We start from the raw sequence: 17,651 nt of genomic DNA on the forward strand, positions 1-17,651 counted from the left end.
AGATCAAACTTTCTGTTCAGCTCTGGTCATTTCAACAGAAACATTTGAAATTCCCCTGTTACACTGAAAGTTCATCTTTTCCCCTGGAGGAGGATGTTCAGTTTTGCCAAATAGTTGATTCTTGGTTGCATTTTGTGTGTGTGTGTGTGTGTGTGTGTGTGTGTGTGTGTGTGTCTGTGTGTGTGTCTGTGTTTGTCTGTGTGTGTTTTGTTTTGTTTTTCTTCCTCTGAATTGGGATAATATAGTCCATATCCAGTCTAATACAGTTGTGCTATTTTTCTGAATGGCTGAGAGGAGCTTTTTCCTATCAAGGTTGTTCATCTCATAATATTGTTGTTGATGTGTACATTGTTTTCCTAGTTCTACTCCCTTTGCCCAGCATCAGATCCTGAACAAATAGTATTCCATAGTATTCATGTACCATAACTTGTTTAGCCATTCTTCAATTGATGAACATCCTCCTAATTTCTAATTATTTGCCACTACAAAAAGAGCTATTATGAATATTTTAGGACATGTAGAGCTTTTCCCTTTTTTGATTATTTCTTCTGGATATTGACCTAGAATTGCAATTGCTGGATCACAGAGTATGACTAGTTTTATTGCTCCTTGGGCATAATTCCATATTTCTCTCCAGAAAGGTTGTATCCATTCACAACTCCACCAGCAATGCATCAATGTCCCAGTCCTCCTGTAACCTCCCAGGATTGATCATCTTCCTTTTTTCTTATCTTGGTCAATCTGATAGGTGTGAAATGATATCTTCTTGATGTTTTAATTGGTATTTCTCCAGTCAATAATGATTTGGAGCATTTTTTCATGTGATTTTATATGTGTGTGTGTGTGTGTGTGTGTGTGTGTGTGTGTGTGTGTGAGACCTTATTAATTTGGTGAGATTCTCTATATTTTAGAAATGAGACTTTTATCAGAACTCCTAGTTGTGAAGAATGTTTCCCAGGTTTCTGTTTTCCTTCTAATTTTAGCAATTTTGATTTTATTAGTGCAAAACCTTTTTAATTTAATAGAGTCAAAATCATTCATTTTGCAGTTTATAATGTGCTCTAATTTTTGTTTAGTGAAAATTTCTAGAAAGATGTTATCCAGGTTCTTTTTCTGACCATGGCTTTCAGGCTGTCAAATAATTCTAAAATTATCTCTTCTGGATCTACTTGGTGTTTTTCCTATCAGCAAATTTATTTTTATTTTCTTCTTTTCCAGTCTTTTGATTTTGTCTCTGAGCTGATGATGTCTTATACTCATTAGATTCCATTTGTCCACTTCTAATTTTTAAGGATTTTCTTCAGTTTTTTTTTTAACATCTTCTTTTCCATTTCAGCAGTCCTACTTTTAGAGGAATTATTTTCTTTGGTCATTTTTGTGATTCTTTTTAAAAGCTTTTGACTCTTTTTTTCATAATTCCTTTTCATAAATCTCATTTTTTCTCATTTTTTCCCCTGTCCTTCTTACTTGATACTGAAAATCCTTCTTTAAACTCTTCAAAGATAACTTTTAAAATTTGAAATCAATTTATATTCCTCTCTGAGGATTCACATGTAGATTTTTTCTCACTGCTTTCCTCTTTTGATATTGTGTTTTGATCTTCCTTCTTTTCTTGTTTTTGCTCAATTTTAAAGTTGAGTTCTATTCCTGAAGCACAGTAAGGATAGGTCTAAGCTTCTCATGCATTGGGCCAGGGGTCTCATCATTGGATTTTTGCACTGGGGATTCAGATAATGACAACTTGCTCCACCCATTAAGATAGCCTGACCCAATTCTACCTATTTCACTGACATGCTAGGACTCACAGTATGCTTTCTGCATTGGAGCTGGAGTCCTCCCTGCTGCCTGATATAATGCTGACCTGCTTAGCTGGTACCCAGAGGCCTTGGTTATTGACCTCTACTATTAGTTAAGAGTCTTCTTTTGTCTTCCATGTATCTTCCCTGCTCTGGGCTGGGATCCCCCTTTTACTGAAGTAAGACAGAGCTTTTTTTCCTCTTCTTTCTTTCTTTCTTTCTTTCTTTCTTTCTTTCTTTCTTTCTTTCTTCCTTCCTTCCTTCCTTCCTTCCGTCCTTCCGTCCTTCCATCCTTCCTTCCTCCTGTCATTCATTCACTTTCTTTTTTCTTCCCTCCATCCTTCCTTACCTCAATCATTCCCTCCTTCTTCCCCTTTTCCTTTGTTTCTTCCCCTCTCTTCCTTCAGTTCACATAGGGTAGCACACTCTGACTTTCAATAATGAAGGATAACAAAAACAACTTACCTTGTGAATATTAACCAAATCATTATCAGTGTGAGCAGGAAAATAGTCTTTAATTGATTATTTTACCCTCCCCACTACATTCTCTACTAATCAATGTACTTGTTAAAAGTAAAATGTGGGGGCAGGTCAGTATTTGTATATTGATCATATACTAAACTGAATGGAAAAATTTGCTCCCTTAAAAAGTATAGAAATGTTTCTCTGATTTAATTTTAAATATTTTTGATTGGTAGGGTCAATCAATAATTATGTATTGATTAAATATCTCCTATGTGCTAGGAACTAGGCAAAAGTTAGCCATACCTTTGGAAGCCTTTAAAAACTGAGACTGCCAGCCCTATAATAAGTTGATGAAATCCAGAAAGAGAATTGTGAGGTGAGATCACTTCACCTATGCCAAGAAACAGTAGGGAAGTAGGAAATTCCTCTTTCTTTCTTTAGCTATGGTATCCAGCACCAGAACAACTTACCCAAAATGATATGCACTAGAGAAGCAAATCAGTTATCAAGCATATTTAGTCAGTATGTGGTACAAACATAATGCCCAAAGTTAAGCATCAAGAGAAAATGCTGAGATGGCTGCCCTGAGCATCCTCCTATAACAAAGATGTGAGAGAAAGTCTCAGCTTTTTCAAATGAATATCTGGGAAGACATACTCAGGATCCATCCCATACCCTCTTCAATCCAAGTGAGATATCCCAGGGCAGGGACTCTGAAGCACAGTTGAGAGGTAATCAGTCTAATAGGACAAAAGTATAGAGAATTAGTGACTTGAAGCATCAAACATCTATAAGGATTAGAATTTATGACAGAAAAGAACTATGCAGGGCAATTAGAAAAAAAAAACTGAGGTGATAGAGATAAGAGAGGGTGAGAACTTCAGGGAAAAATAACAAAAAGAGAAATTAAATGGGGTCCCTGAAGTGCTAAACTTGTGAATTGCTTTGGCCACATGTGTTCCCTAATTGTATGCCTCACTGACATTGTAATGGAATATTGAGTCTACTCTTATAGATATTGTATTTATGGGAGAGTATACCTTCTGTGGAGGATAGGAAACCATTTATATCAATTTTTCTTAGAAGTACATTTTAATAAATAACTTTCCCTTGGGGCAATATCTTAACTTATATGGAAAAATAAACTAATTGGAATCTCATGACTTAAAATTATAGAATAATGGTTTCATAGAAGAATACCCTAGAATTTGAGAGTAACTGCCTTTCTGGTTTGCATGCATAGTGTGGTAGTAGCTCCCAGAAGTTCTGTAGTATAATTAATCCTTAAAAGGCATCAAAGTCTATTTCCCTGTAGTTCCTCTAACCATTCTTTGGGTCTCCAGACCAAAATTCCCTTCCCTGGTCATAATACCACTCTTCATATGCTCTTCCCTTTATTAAAATTTAAGTTTTTGAATATAATGACTACTGCACTATTGCATTTACATTCCTATGATGAATTAAACATACAATATATATATTCTTTATTTGTTCATTAATTTTAATCATAACCATATATATCCCTAATATTAAATCAATGAACAAAGCACTAAAAAATTATTAAACTAAAAGAAAAAAATAGAATTGAAAATGTTTTTGAAACTAAAAAGTTAATAAATGAAGAACTATCTTTTTAAAATAAGAAAGAAATGTAGTTGATAAAACATTATCTAATTTATTAGACATTTTTCATTAGACATAATTCATTCAATGAGTTAAATGCCATCATGTATGAATAATGAAGTGGAGTTAGAAAGAACTGGAGAGTTCAAATCTCTTCAGTTGTTCTTGACATGGTCTTTGGCTTTGAAGTTCTATTTAACCTTTCACTATTTTGGGATCTTGTAGTCACCTAGTGAACTTCTTGCTTCTAGCTTGCTATGTTCTGAGTCTATAAATTAAAAAAAAAAGTTTTACCGTACTTCTCATTTCTCTCATGAGTTGCTATGGAAAAAGTAAACAAGTGAACAAACAAAAATTTCATCAACTAGCAATGAAATTTCTGACAATCATCCTCTCTCTACTTATCTAGATGGTCTTTGGAAAACAATGAAACTCATTCCCATGACTATAACTGAAATCTTTGAAGTTTGGCAGAATTTAGTCAATGTTAAACTCTACTAGCATAAGTCCTTAAAAGTCAGTCATGTCTAAATCAACACTTCCTTCTATAAAGGAAGTGTTAACAATAATCTATGGAAAATCACAGGGGAAACATTACTTGACAGCTAGAGATAAGTAAATGTTCTGTCTTTTTTTCAGATAAGAATGAAGCCATATTACTTAATCTATACACATTGCCTTGATTAAAAAAGTTCTCTTCTCTCAAAGTTCTAGAGTACAGCAAGTCTATATTAATTTTTTAAAGCATTTGATAATATCTCATTTGATACTTTTTGCCTAAAATAGCTATAGTTTGAATGAAAGAAGAATCATAGATCATAGAATTAAGAACTTGAAAGAGAATAGAAATCAGATATGAAAAAGCTTCATATCAAGGATAAAACCTAGATAGGGGACTTGCCAATATCACACAAGCTGCAGGTAGCAGATATGAGATTCAATCCCATATCCTTCTGTTTCAAATATAGAAGAATTAGTTAAATTCAGATCTTAATGAATGACCAACTCAGGGATTATTGGTTACTTCAACTAGGAAGGTCTCTGATGAAAGATAGTGGGTTCTGTTTTTGATTTGCTTGAACATTATTTTTAACTATTTGATAATGTGTGTTTCTTGTATGCTTTCATATATGATTTTAGCATAGTTAGGAGAGACAACCTGTCAAAGGAATGTATTCAAAGCTTTGTTTATTTTCCCTATGGAATAAAATCATTAATAACATTTATTCTTTTAAAATGAATCTATCTACCTCTCTTATTTCTTAATATATCCCATCCCCTCTTCACTTATTATTAAAAAAAACAGTTCAGTTAAACTAACCAATAGTAATGTTACTCAATCAACAAAATACTTTCCCAATTATTATGCAGTATTCTAAAACTCTAAGTTCCCATTCTGAAAAGAAGAGATTGTATTAAAGGTTTGTATCTTTTGTTGCTCCAGATTTGTTCTTTTAATTATTCATTTAATCAATTATTTTTAATCCATATTCACATGTATATTTTTTTAAATTATAAAATTTCCTTCCACTCTTCTTTCCCAATCCCTCCCCCCTCAGTGGCAAACAGTCAGGTTAGAATTGCACGTACATATTTTTTGATAAACATATTTATAGACAAAATTTGGTATTTATAGAGTTCAATTTTTATTTTTCCACTTTAATAATTACACATCATTTTCTTCATTAGACTTTACTTTTTCATATCAATATGTCTTTTCATGCTTCTCTGTGGCCTTCATATACATTTATATGTTTTTGATTAATCTTATATTGAATTATTATACCACAATTCACCTTAATTCCTGAAATAATATTTTAATTTATTTCTATTTATTTGTTACTACAAAAAGTTGTTGCTCTAAATATTTTACTGCTTATGGAATTTTAAAAAACTTCTTTGACAAGATATCAAGATATGACTAGCAATACAATAATTGGGTGAAAAGTTGATATCAAATGATATTTTAAAATTATGAACCAAAAATACAGCAATATTTCCCTATATATTTCATCAGTTATAGAATTTATTCTAGCATATTCTGGCATATCAAATTAATTAAAAGATATTTTCATCAAGAATTTCCTTGAGACACCAGAATGAGTGTGGAGTGAAGGAGTACCAGTCACAGAAACCTGCAGCAAGAATTGGGGGAAACCAGCCTGCACCTCCAGAACATAGTCCACAGATGGTAAGGGAGTCAGGAGAGACTGCAAAAATTTCTCTGCTCTCCATGAGGGCAGGACTGCTATTTACCCACACTCAGATCCAGGCTATAGTTTGGTCTTCCATACTAAGATAGCCAAGCAGGGCTCCTCCTTACAGCTCCAAAGCAGAGGGAAGTTCTGTGGTCATCTACATATCAAACCACAGGCAAGAGAGCATATCACCTTGGAGAAATAAAGGTCTCAGTGGGGTGTCCCCTGCCAAGACAACCCAAAGCCTTGGAAGTGCTATAAATTAGTCTTGGGCTGAGGAAATGGGTAAACAACAGAAAAAAGAAGAATCTGACCATAGAGAATTACTTTAGTCGCTTGGAAGATCAAAACACATACTCAGATGATGACAAAAACGAAGCTTTTATATCCAAAACCTCCATGAGAAATAGAAAATGGGCTCAGACCATGTATGAACTAAAAAAAAGACTTTGAAAAGCACTTAAGGGAGGTAGAGAAAAAATTGGGTGGAGAAATGAAAGTAATGCAGAAAAATCATGAACACCAAATCAACGGCTTGGTGAAAGAAATGCAAAAATATACTGGGGAAAATAATGTTAAAAACCCATTTAGGCCCGATTGAAAAAGCAAAACAAAAGACAAACAAAGAGAAGAATGCCTTAAAAAGCAGAACTGGCCAGCTGGAAAAGTAGATAAAAAAGCTCTCTGAAGAAAATAACTCCTTCAAATACAGAATGGAACTAAAGGAAGCTGATGACTTTGCAAGAACTCAGGAAGAAATAAAACTCTTCCAAAAAGACAAAAATTAGAAGAAAATGTGAAATATCTCATTGGAAAAACAACTAACCTCAAAAACATATCCATAAGAAATAATTTTAAAAGTATTGGACTCCCTTAAATTCACTACCAGGAAAAAGAGTCTAGACTTCATTTTTCAAGAAATAATACAGTAAAATTGTCCTAAGATCCTAGAAGCGGAGGGTAAAATAGAAATTAAGAGAATTCACCTCCTGAAAGAGATTCCAAAAGAAAAACTTCCAGGAATATTATAGCCAAATTGCAAAACTAAGCTGCCAGAAACAAAGAATTCAACTTCCAAGGCTCCATAGTCAGGATTACATAGGATCTGGCAGCATCTACATTAAGGACTCATAGGGATTGGGATGTGATATTCTGGAAGGCAAAAGATCTTGGTTTACAACTGAGAATGAAGTACCCAGCAAAACTGAACATCTTCTTTCAGGGTAAAAGATGGATTTTCAATGACACAGAGGACTTTCAAACTTTCCTATTGAAAAAAATAGAGGTGAACAGAAAGTTTGATCTCCAAGTACAGGACTCTGGTGAATCATAAAGGGGGATGAGTAGGGCTAACTATGAGGAATATAATGATATTTAACTATTTGTATTCCTGCATGGGAAGAAGATATTGATAACCCATATGAATTTTCTCATTTATAAGAGCTATTAGAAGGAGCATATATAGACAGGGCACAGGCAGGAGGAAAATATAATGGTATAATAGAGTAAAAAGGTGGGGGTCAATGGTGATAAAGGAAAGTACTGGGAGTAAGGTAAAGGAGATGAAGAAGAAGCTAAGAAATTTCACGAGTCAAGAAAAAGCTTTTTCAATGGAGTGGAAAGGAGGGAAGGCAAGGGAGACTGAGTGAGCCTTCATTCACATCAGAAATGGCTCAGAGAAAAAAATAACATACGCATTTAATAAGGTGAGGAAATCTATCTTACCCTAGAGAAAAATGAGAAGAAAGGGATGGCATAAGGGGGAACAGGGGGAGGGAAGGGGGGAATAGATGATAGAAGAGAGGGAAGATTGAAGGAGAGGGTACTCAGGTGCAACACACTTTTGGAAAGGGCCAGGATGAAGAGAGAGAGAGAGAGAGAGAGAGAGAGAGAGAGAGAGAGAGAGAGAGAGAGAGAATAGAATAAAATAAATGAGAGTGGGAAGGAATAGAGTGGAGTGAAATAGCTAGTAATAGCAACTGTGGGAAAAATATAGAAGCAACTTCTCTGGTGGATTTATGATAAAGAAAGTAAGTCACTCCAGATAAAGAGCCATTGGAATCTGAACACAGACTGAAGTACATTTTTTTTCTCTCTCACTGTTCTTGAGGTTTATCATCTTCTTGGGGGGAGGTTATGTTTACTTTTATAAGAAAATTATTGTAATAATATAAAATAAATCTAGATGCTTAAAAATGAAAAAAATTTTAAAAAGAATTTACAAAATGGGGTGGCTAGTTGGTATAGTGGATAGAGCACTGGCCCTGGAGTCAGGAGTACCTGAGTTCAAATCTGGCCTCAGACACTTAATAATTGCCTAACTGTGTGACCTTGGGCATGTCACTTAACCACATTGCCTTGCAAAAACCAAAAAAAATAATTTACAAATAAATTTATATTTTAAATATTTTTTTAAAAAAGAATATCCTTGAAAACTGTGCCATTCATTCAAAAAATACTTTATGGAGATGAGAAGATATAGGAGAGAACCTAATTATGTCTCTTCCATTATCATTATTCTAATAATGATTTTTACTCTTTTTAATATATTTGATTTTACATATCTTGTTATAGCTTGTTAAATAATTATGCTATCTGCATAAATGATTACTGTTGTGTGTCCATTCATTCTTTCAGCAAAAATATATTGAAAACCTTCTGTATACCTTTTATTAGTGCAAGATATAAAACAAAAATGATATAATTCCTTCTCTCAAGAATCCTATATTCAATTGAAGGTGAAGTAGAGTGGGATGAAGATAAGTTTACACAAAAAAGAAAAATGTAAAATGAGTGAATACTAACTTTGGGATGAAGGTCCACTAGTATCTTATATGAAGATGACTTTCCCAGAGATACCACTTGAACTGAATCTTAAAGGAAGCTATGATTTTTATGAGATGAACATGAGGAAGGAGAGCATTCAAAACCATCAATAAAAAAAAGAAGAAAGTCAATTTGGAAAAATTACAGAATAAGTGAAGAAGAATAATTGGCAATGTCTGGAATCGTTTCTGGAGGTAATAGAAAACCACTGAAATAGATGCTGTTTTGAAATTATAAATGTTTTTGAAGCTATGTAGAGGAAGTTTGTAGTGGGAAAACCTAAGAAGGACACATTAGGTTATGGAATTAAATCAGGAAAGAAGTGATGAAAGTATCAATAAAAGTGATGATGTGAGTGAAGCAAAGGGGGGGAGATGTAAGAAATAATATGAAATAATTTATGTAATAATATAAATATACATAAATTTAAAAATGGAATAGAATTTTATTTACTAGATAAAAATATTAGACAGATGTTAGATATGACAACAAGTTGACACTAAGTCTAGACTCGTGAATCTCAGGGATTGAAAGAAGAGTGGTAATCTTAATAGGAAAACTAGGAAGAGAAAAGATCTTTCATAGAAGACAAAGCATGTATCTCTTATATGTGTTGAATTTGAGAAGCTTATGTGATATTGCAGTAGGAAATTAGTACCAATTGCATCTTCTATCATGTGACTTTCATTTTCTCATGTAATAAACCATGAATTTAGATATTAATTCAAAATATAGTCATTTTGCTGTTATTAAAAATTAAAATCTAGCATCATAGAAAGTTAATATATTTATTCTACTTTTGTTATACTTTTCTTTCCAGTTGCATCATCCAGCATTTTCAGAATGATTTTGCTTCATTGTGTTTCTAGACAATATTTATTGATTTATTTTTCTTTTCTATTTCATTCCATGTGCTTGTATATTTTTGTGTAAATGTATCCATAGATTTGTAATTTTGTGAGAATGTGGAGTTCATGCATATTTTTGTTTTGTTTTGATCTGTGAATAGATGTTTGTCAGCATAAGCACTACTAAATATGTTCTATGACATTTTAGATATTTTCCTTCCTTCCTTCCTTCCTTCCTTCCTTCCTTCCTTCCTTCCTTTTTGCTTTCTTTCTTTTTCCTTTTCTTTCTCTTCTCTTTCATTTTTTCATCCTTCCTTTCTTTTTCTCTTCCTTTCTCTCTCTTTCTCTCTCTTTCCTTCTTTCTCTCTTTCCTACTCTCTCTTTTTTCTTCTTTCTTTCTTTCTTTTCTTTCTTTCTTTCTTTCTTTCTCTCTCTCTCTCTCTCTTTCTTCTCTTTCTTTCTTTCTTTCTTTTCTTTCTTTCTTTCTTTCTTTCTTTCTTTCTTTCTGTCTTTCTTGTCTGCTTGAATGTTTACCTGCTCTCTTGCTTTTCTGCTTTGTTACAGTGGAAGCATTTCTACTAATTCACAAAGAGGGAGCAATGGGAGTAAAGTTTATATTATTAGGAGTTTTAGAATCTTTACAAATTGAAGTTTGGAGCTTATGAATCGGAAAGTGACCTTCCATCTGCTCATGGTGTGAGTCATCTATACACCCAAAACCGAGATTAGGAGAGAAACTTAAGGATCATTCCTTAGTGCTGGTAAAAATATCCAAAGTAGATATGGTAAAATTTCTGATGAATGAAAACACTTGTGATAATAGAAGTGGTAAGTTGTATGTTTTGTGTACATATATCCATGGATTTGTAATTTTGTGACAATGTGGAGTTCAAACATATTTTTATTTTGTGTTGATCTGTGAATAGATGTTTGTCAGCATGAACAGTGTTACGATACTTGCCTGACAAGTGTCAGTATGAATAGTGTTAGTGTGCTTCTCTGTGTAAATATCCCCAAAATAGACCCTCCCAAATTTGTTTGTCCTCTTTATATTTTGGGCTATTAAAACAGTCCATGGTGTGCCAAATTATTTTTATTGTAGTTACTGGTTATGTAAAAACTTGAGCTCAGATTTAAACAAAATAGAAATATAGAGATAAATAAATATCAAGATCACTCTCAGAACCAGAAAATTCTGCCTATGTTGCTGCCAGAATGACATGAGACTTGGGTCTCACTCAGTCTGCAGAATGGTAACTTTAAGATTATGATACTGGTCAACTTTAGACCAATGGTTCCCAGCCTTTTGCGAGATCAATGTTCTTTTTGGGAAAAAAAAAAAAAAAGAATGAAATCTAGAGACTCATTATTAAAATAATACACCAAAATTCAAGAAATAACAAGTATAAAATAATTTTTTTTTAGGTTTTTTGCAAGGCAATGTGTTTAAGTGGCTTGCCCAAGGCCACACAGCTAGGTAATTATTAAGTGCCTGAAGCGGGATTTGAACTCAGGTACTCCTGAATCCAGGGCCAGTGCTCTATCTACTACACCACCCAGCCGCCCCAACAAGCACAAAATAACAAAAGATTTCATATCATCTTCCTGGTGGTTCTAACCTCCAATCATGTCAGTACTCTGATGAGAATTAGGCCAATGAAGATAATATATTAAAGTTTTAAAAATGGGCAAAATACAGATATTGCAGATATAATAGAAATTAAAGTAAGCTGAATTACCCAAAATCACAGAATAAGTGACTGTACTAGAACTTAAACATATCTTGATTCTAAGTCCAGAATATAGTGTTTTATTTTTCCCTTATAAACATTCTTTTCCACCAAAAACAAGTAAATATTGCTGTAGGGGTAGAGAATAGTAAAATTGAGGTTTTGCTAAGATTTTAGGAATCTTAGTTCATGTAAAACTTCAAAAAGATTGGGAAAGGTTATGAACCTTAAATAAGATCAAAAATGAGAGATAAACATCTAGTGGACTAAAAACAGAATCTAGGAAACAATCATCTTCAATAGATTTCTTTCTGGGTAATACTGTGAGCAGCTAGCTTGATATTAAGAGAAGTTTTACACCGGCATTTCTTATTTGCGGTCTTACAAGAGGGATAAATTACTTTTAAAGGTATAGGATTATTTATCTGGACCAGGCACAAATCATATTAATACTGAGACATATTCTATTTCCATGGAGTATTTTCATTGACTAGATTACATGTTGCTTGCATATGGAAATATACACATGTTTAAAACATACATGCTAGGAAGATGAGTTTAAATCCACCCTCAGATACTTAATAGCTATATAAACTTGGTGAATCACTTAAGATTTTCCTCAGGTTACTCAGCAATAACAGAGATAATAATAGCACTTCTCTCCCAGAATCGCTTTGAGTCTCAAATGGGATCATTATTGTAAAATATTTAGCATACTGACTGGAATATTAGTGTTATATAAATATTAGATAATATTATTACTATATAATTATTAATAGTGTATAAGTGCCAATATTGGGATATATATAAAGCTAACTACAATGATAGGATGACCAGTTCACATACTTCCCTTCAAATGTACTGACTTTGTGACCCTGGGCAAGCCACTTAATCTCTCACTATCCCATATGTAATTCCTCAAGCTTCTAAACTGTAGAATAATTACCAATCTCCTTTGAGGGAGACACCTCATCAGACAGCACTTTATAGTAGTGAAATTGCATGTAATTCCAGATACTCCACTTCCCCCAAAATATAGGTGAATGAATGAAAAGATATTTATTAATTATTGCTTAGTCAACAATGTGCTAAGGGATGGAGATATGAACACAAAGGACAGATAGTATTTGCCCTCAGGAACCTTAAGGGAGTAAAAGCACAGATAGGAGAATATAGTTCCTAGGGAGATGATAAAGCCTTGTATACACACATAGATAAAGATATCTTTTTATCTAAATGTGAATGATGTTCTTTTTAAGCAAATACACCACAAATTAAAAATCCATATAAAATACCAGTGACTCTGTAGCTACCTTGAAGAGCTATACATTTATATGAATGTGGAATTGTCATTTTAAAAACATATTTGTGGATTTTTAATTTTTAAATTATATACAGTTACTAACTTTCATTCTAAATAAACTGCAAACTCTCTATGCATTAGTTTATAAAGTTCTTAAAAATAATTGCTTTTTTTACAAAATCTCATGCTTATAGCATAAATGAGTTAATAGTCCTGAAAATGTTAGAGCACAGAATAGGTTAAAGCACAGAATAGGTATGTGCTTGCTGATCGACTGGTGAAGCAAGAGCTGCCAGAAGGGGAGCATTTTCATATTTGTTTACTGCCTTGCATTTTGGAATAAATGTCTGCATATATATGCAATGTTGTAGATTAACCTACACATATATTTTTGCTTCTGCCTCTGCCTCTGCCTCTGCCTCTGCCTCTGCCTCTGCCTCTGCCTCTGCCTCGACCTAGACCTAGACCTAGACCTAGACCTAGACCTAGACCTAGACCTAGACCTAGACCTAGACCTAGACCTAGACCCATTCCTCTACTTATACACATATTTTATCTTTTTGGCTTATATTTTCTGTGTTCTATCTATATACACATCTTGAAGTGGTCAATAATCAAAAATGTATGACTATAATTTCATGCTGTATCTTTTAAACAGATTATTATTTCTTCAAGTAATTTGAATACTACTTCCTAAAAAAAGGACTAAAGATTGAGATTACTTCAAAATAAAAAGAAAGTTAGCACTAATCTTAAGGATATGATTTCTTTCCTATTCTAACTCTAAATGCTTTAATCCTATCCCTGCTGTTTTATGAACCCACTTTGATATTTTCATATGAGATTTTGTTAAAGGTAAACTCTATGCTTATCTCCTGTGATAATATAGATATATATATCTAAAACATTTAATGAGTATAGAATCACTTGAAAAACTTTTCATTATGCCAATTTAAGACACTACTTTCTATTTCAATGTATAATTTAATACTGAATAACTGACATCTTCTACTTATTAGGGAAAAACAACAAGCAGACAATATATGAAAAAATTCAAACTACAGTATCATACTAGGAAAAAAAATAAGGCTTTTAAATGAAGGCACAAATTTCCATCCAGAGCACTATTTAAATAGCCTCAGGAGCTTTGGAACATTCATCTCATATTAGTTAAGAGAGAAAGGAAGCACTATGGGATGACTCTTGAATATGCAAATTAAGCAGTATTAATTAGCTCCATCAGCCATATATTCTAAGTTTAAGTGTTAGAACTTAGCTAAGGCAATAACACCAAATCAGGTCTCAGTAATTTACATTTTTATAGTTCTTTCCTAAAGCAATCTAGCATTGACTGTTACTGCCAAGAGAGGGTATCAACTGGCATGTAAAATGTACTATACTATTTTAAACTTTGCTTTTAAATATGATCCCTTGTCAACTCAAAGGATTTCTATATAAAATGGTAATATATTACTAAGCTATATTCTCTTGTATTACTATAAAACATGGTAAATAGGATTCCTGACCTCAAGTGATATTAACTCAGAATGAAAAGCATCTGTCATTGTCATCAGGATCTGTTAAATTATCTCGAGGTGTTATTTTTTCATTTTAATTTTTGTCTTTTGCTTTGAGCCAAAAATCTCTTTAGTCCTTCAGTTTAGCTTCAAAGTTCACAAAAACACAAGAATAAGGTTGATATTGAAACTTGATGAGCTATGAAATTTTTTTTGCTCTAAATATTTTATCTAAATTGGAATTTTGATCTATCAGTATTTACTATCTGTAGAATAAATGGAAAGATGATTAATGGAAGGGGGTAATAATATCCTAAAAATTGGAGCCATCTGAAGATGAAATAGCCAACCTCAAGATGTAGTGAATATCTCTTCACTCAGGGCAGTCAAACAGAGGGTGGTGTGTAGTTAGTGATGAATAAGTTTTATATAGAATTGTGAAGATCAGGAATTTTAACTCTTTGATTATCTGACTATCAACCACATCTAAAATAAAGATGCTCATATTAATTTCCGTGATATATCTGTGTTGCCATTATTTTGTCATGATATTTTTCTTAATAGGTGCAAAAAGCTACTCAGCTTACTCATAGATGGGTACCATGGAAAAAACACTTAAGTTCTAATCAAAGGACATTGTTCTAATCTGATGTACTATCTATGTTATATTGAACAAGACAATTTCTGGTCCTCATTTTCCTAATTTATAAATTGAAGAAAGTCAGGCTTTGATATTAAATCCTTTTCAACTCCTTCAGTTGTCTCTCTCTTCTTATTATAAAGTTTTAGGATAAAGCACTAAACTCTTCACAAACTTTCCTTTATAGAAGTCTGAGCTCTAAACTTTTGAGGTAATTCTCAGTTTCATAAACACCTTTTTTTGTTGAGACTCAATAAAATATTATATGATTATGCCAAATGTTTTTGGGTTTTGTCATCCTCCATTACAGTATTTTCCCCAAAATAAGACCAGGTCTTATATTAATTTTTCCTCCAACAAATCCATTAGGGCTTATTTTCAGGGGATGTCTCATTTTTCTCCCATGTATAACTATCTACATTTATTCATTTATTGATGTACAAAAAAATCTACATTAATTCAAATAAAGTAATTTCATCTTCTTTTGGATCCTCATCATAGCTCTCCAAACCCCTAATTCTGGCTGGATTTTTTTGTAGAACCATTGGCTGCAATTTCTCATATTCATCAATAGAACTCTCTTTAAAAGAATTTAAAAGTCCATGTAGCCTGCTCATAGTGCACTGGCTGCATAGCTATCAGTGATTTTATCTCATACAAGTCATTCATTCCCTTATAAATGCTTGTGTGCACTAGGCTTTTACAGTTTCAAGAATATAAATGCCTGAAACACATTCAATTTTATCTTTCTTGACCTTAGTGATGATTAGAGATGGAGCTTCTAGTCCATACATATGTTATCAAGTGCACACATTATTCATGGGTTGTGTTTGCACTCCAACTGGTTATTCAAGAATAAGTTTGAATATCATCTGTTTACATATACATTTATTTCCTGTCCAAAGGAAACCACTTAGGTATTTATAAATAATTAATTATAATTTATATTATCATTTATTTTAATTATTTTCAATAAAATTATTCATATATATGTAATTATATATTAAAATTATTGTTACATAATTCAATACCTCTTTGTGTGTTGCAATGGATGTACTAAATGCATCTGTCTGGATGATGATCTTAGATGGGACATGTTTTGAGGGTACAACTTATATGATGAAAATTCTGAAAAAAATCATGGGGAAACATGAAAGACTGTAAGATCCTTGAGTACAGGAATTGTATTTTTCAATTTGAAAATCCATTGCTTAGCACAGTGCTTGGCAAGTAGTTGATAATTTATATATATATTTATTTAATTTAATATGTTGAAATGAATAAGGACTGGACTATACATATAAAGATTTCTTCTAATTTCAAATCTATATATCAAGAAGATATTGACATCCTACTTATAATTCAATAGGCATTTTAAAACATTTAATATATGGCAGACAGTCTGCTAAATTCTGTCAATATGAAGAAAGGAAAAAACATAGTCCCTGCTGACATTCTACTGTGGGAATGGGCATAAAAACAACCATGTATGATATAAAAGTATATATTCACAAATCTATTTCTGTGTGTGTATATACATATAAGATAAACAGTGTTTATCAATTAATGGGAAGTAATTTCAGAGAAAAAGCCCTAGAGAGATGGAACCAGGAGAGACCAACTACTGAAGGCAGGATGTGAATGTAGTATTGATGGAAGTGAAAAAAAACTGAAGGGAGAGAGAACATTTTAGGTGTGGAGTATACCCAGAAAAATGTCAAGTGGAGGGATAAACCCAAATGAAGGGCAGTACAACTTGATCAGAGTATGTGGAGAAGAGTAAAGTGTAAGAAGACTAGAATCGGCCACACTGCCACAACACCCATTCCACTCAGCTCTCCATCTTCTCCCAGTCAAGATACCTGCATCACCATCTCAGATTGACCAACAGGGGACCTGCTTACAGACTGAGACGGGAGGTACAGAAGAAAATTGAGAAGCAGTATGATGCTGACCTAGACCTCATTCAGTAGATCACCACACAGTGTCGCAAGGAAGTCGGATGGCTCCAGCCTGGGTGAGAGAATTTCCAAATGGCTCAAGGATGGCACAGTGCTGTGTGAGCTCCTCGATGGGCTATACCCTGAAGACCAGGGCTGAGTAAAGAAGATCCAGGTTTGAGGGATGGCCTTCAAGCAGATGAAGCAGATTTCTCAGTTCCTGCAGGCAGTGGGGTGTTATGGCATGAATGCCACTGATATCTTCCAAACTGTGGACCTTTGGAAAGGAGAGAATATGGCCTGTGTGCAGCAAACACTGATGAACCTTGGTGGATTGGCAGTAGCTCTTGGTTATGGGCTCTTCTCTGGAGAGCCTGAATGGTTCCCTAAGAAGTCCAAGGAGAATCCTCAAAACTTCACAGATAACCAACTGCAGGAGGGCAAGAATGTCATCAGGCTGCAAATAAGCACCAACCATGGGGCTTCTCAGGCAGGCATGACTGGTTATGAGATGCCATGCCAGATCCTCTGATCCCCACTCTTCCTCATCCTCCCTTGAATGGTTAATATATTTCTAGCAGTGACATTCCTAGAAAGTCCTTGGAACTCTCTAAGATCCCTTCTGTTTCCTCCCCCCACCAATTCTCCACTGGTGGCACTGCTTTTCTTGTGCCTTCAGGTGATGAGCAAGTGACTTTTCACCTAGATGTATACACTTGATGAACTTGATGTATACATTCCTTGTCCACAAATCAGCAGAACTGG

At 33.6% G+C, this 17,651-nt stretch overlaps 1 pseudogene; it reads left to right on the forward strand.

Annotated features, from left to right (window-relative positions):
- The window catches only part of LOC141489255 (transgelin-2 pseudogene), a 41,690-nt pseudogene extending 24,272 nt beyond the window's left edge, over positions 1-17,418 (forward strand).
- The last annotated feature ends 233 nt before the right edge of the window (positions 17,419-17,651 follow it).

The sequence above is a fragment of the Macrotis lagotis genome, chromosome 5, assembly GCF_037893015.1.
Source record: "Macrotis lagotis isolate mMagLag1 chromosome 5, bilby.v1.9.chrom.fasta, whole genome shotgun sequence".
Classification (NCBI taxonomy): domain Eukaryota; kingdom Metazoa; phylum Chordata; class Mammalia; order Peramelemorphia; family Peramelidae; genus Macrotis; species Macrotis lagotis.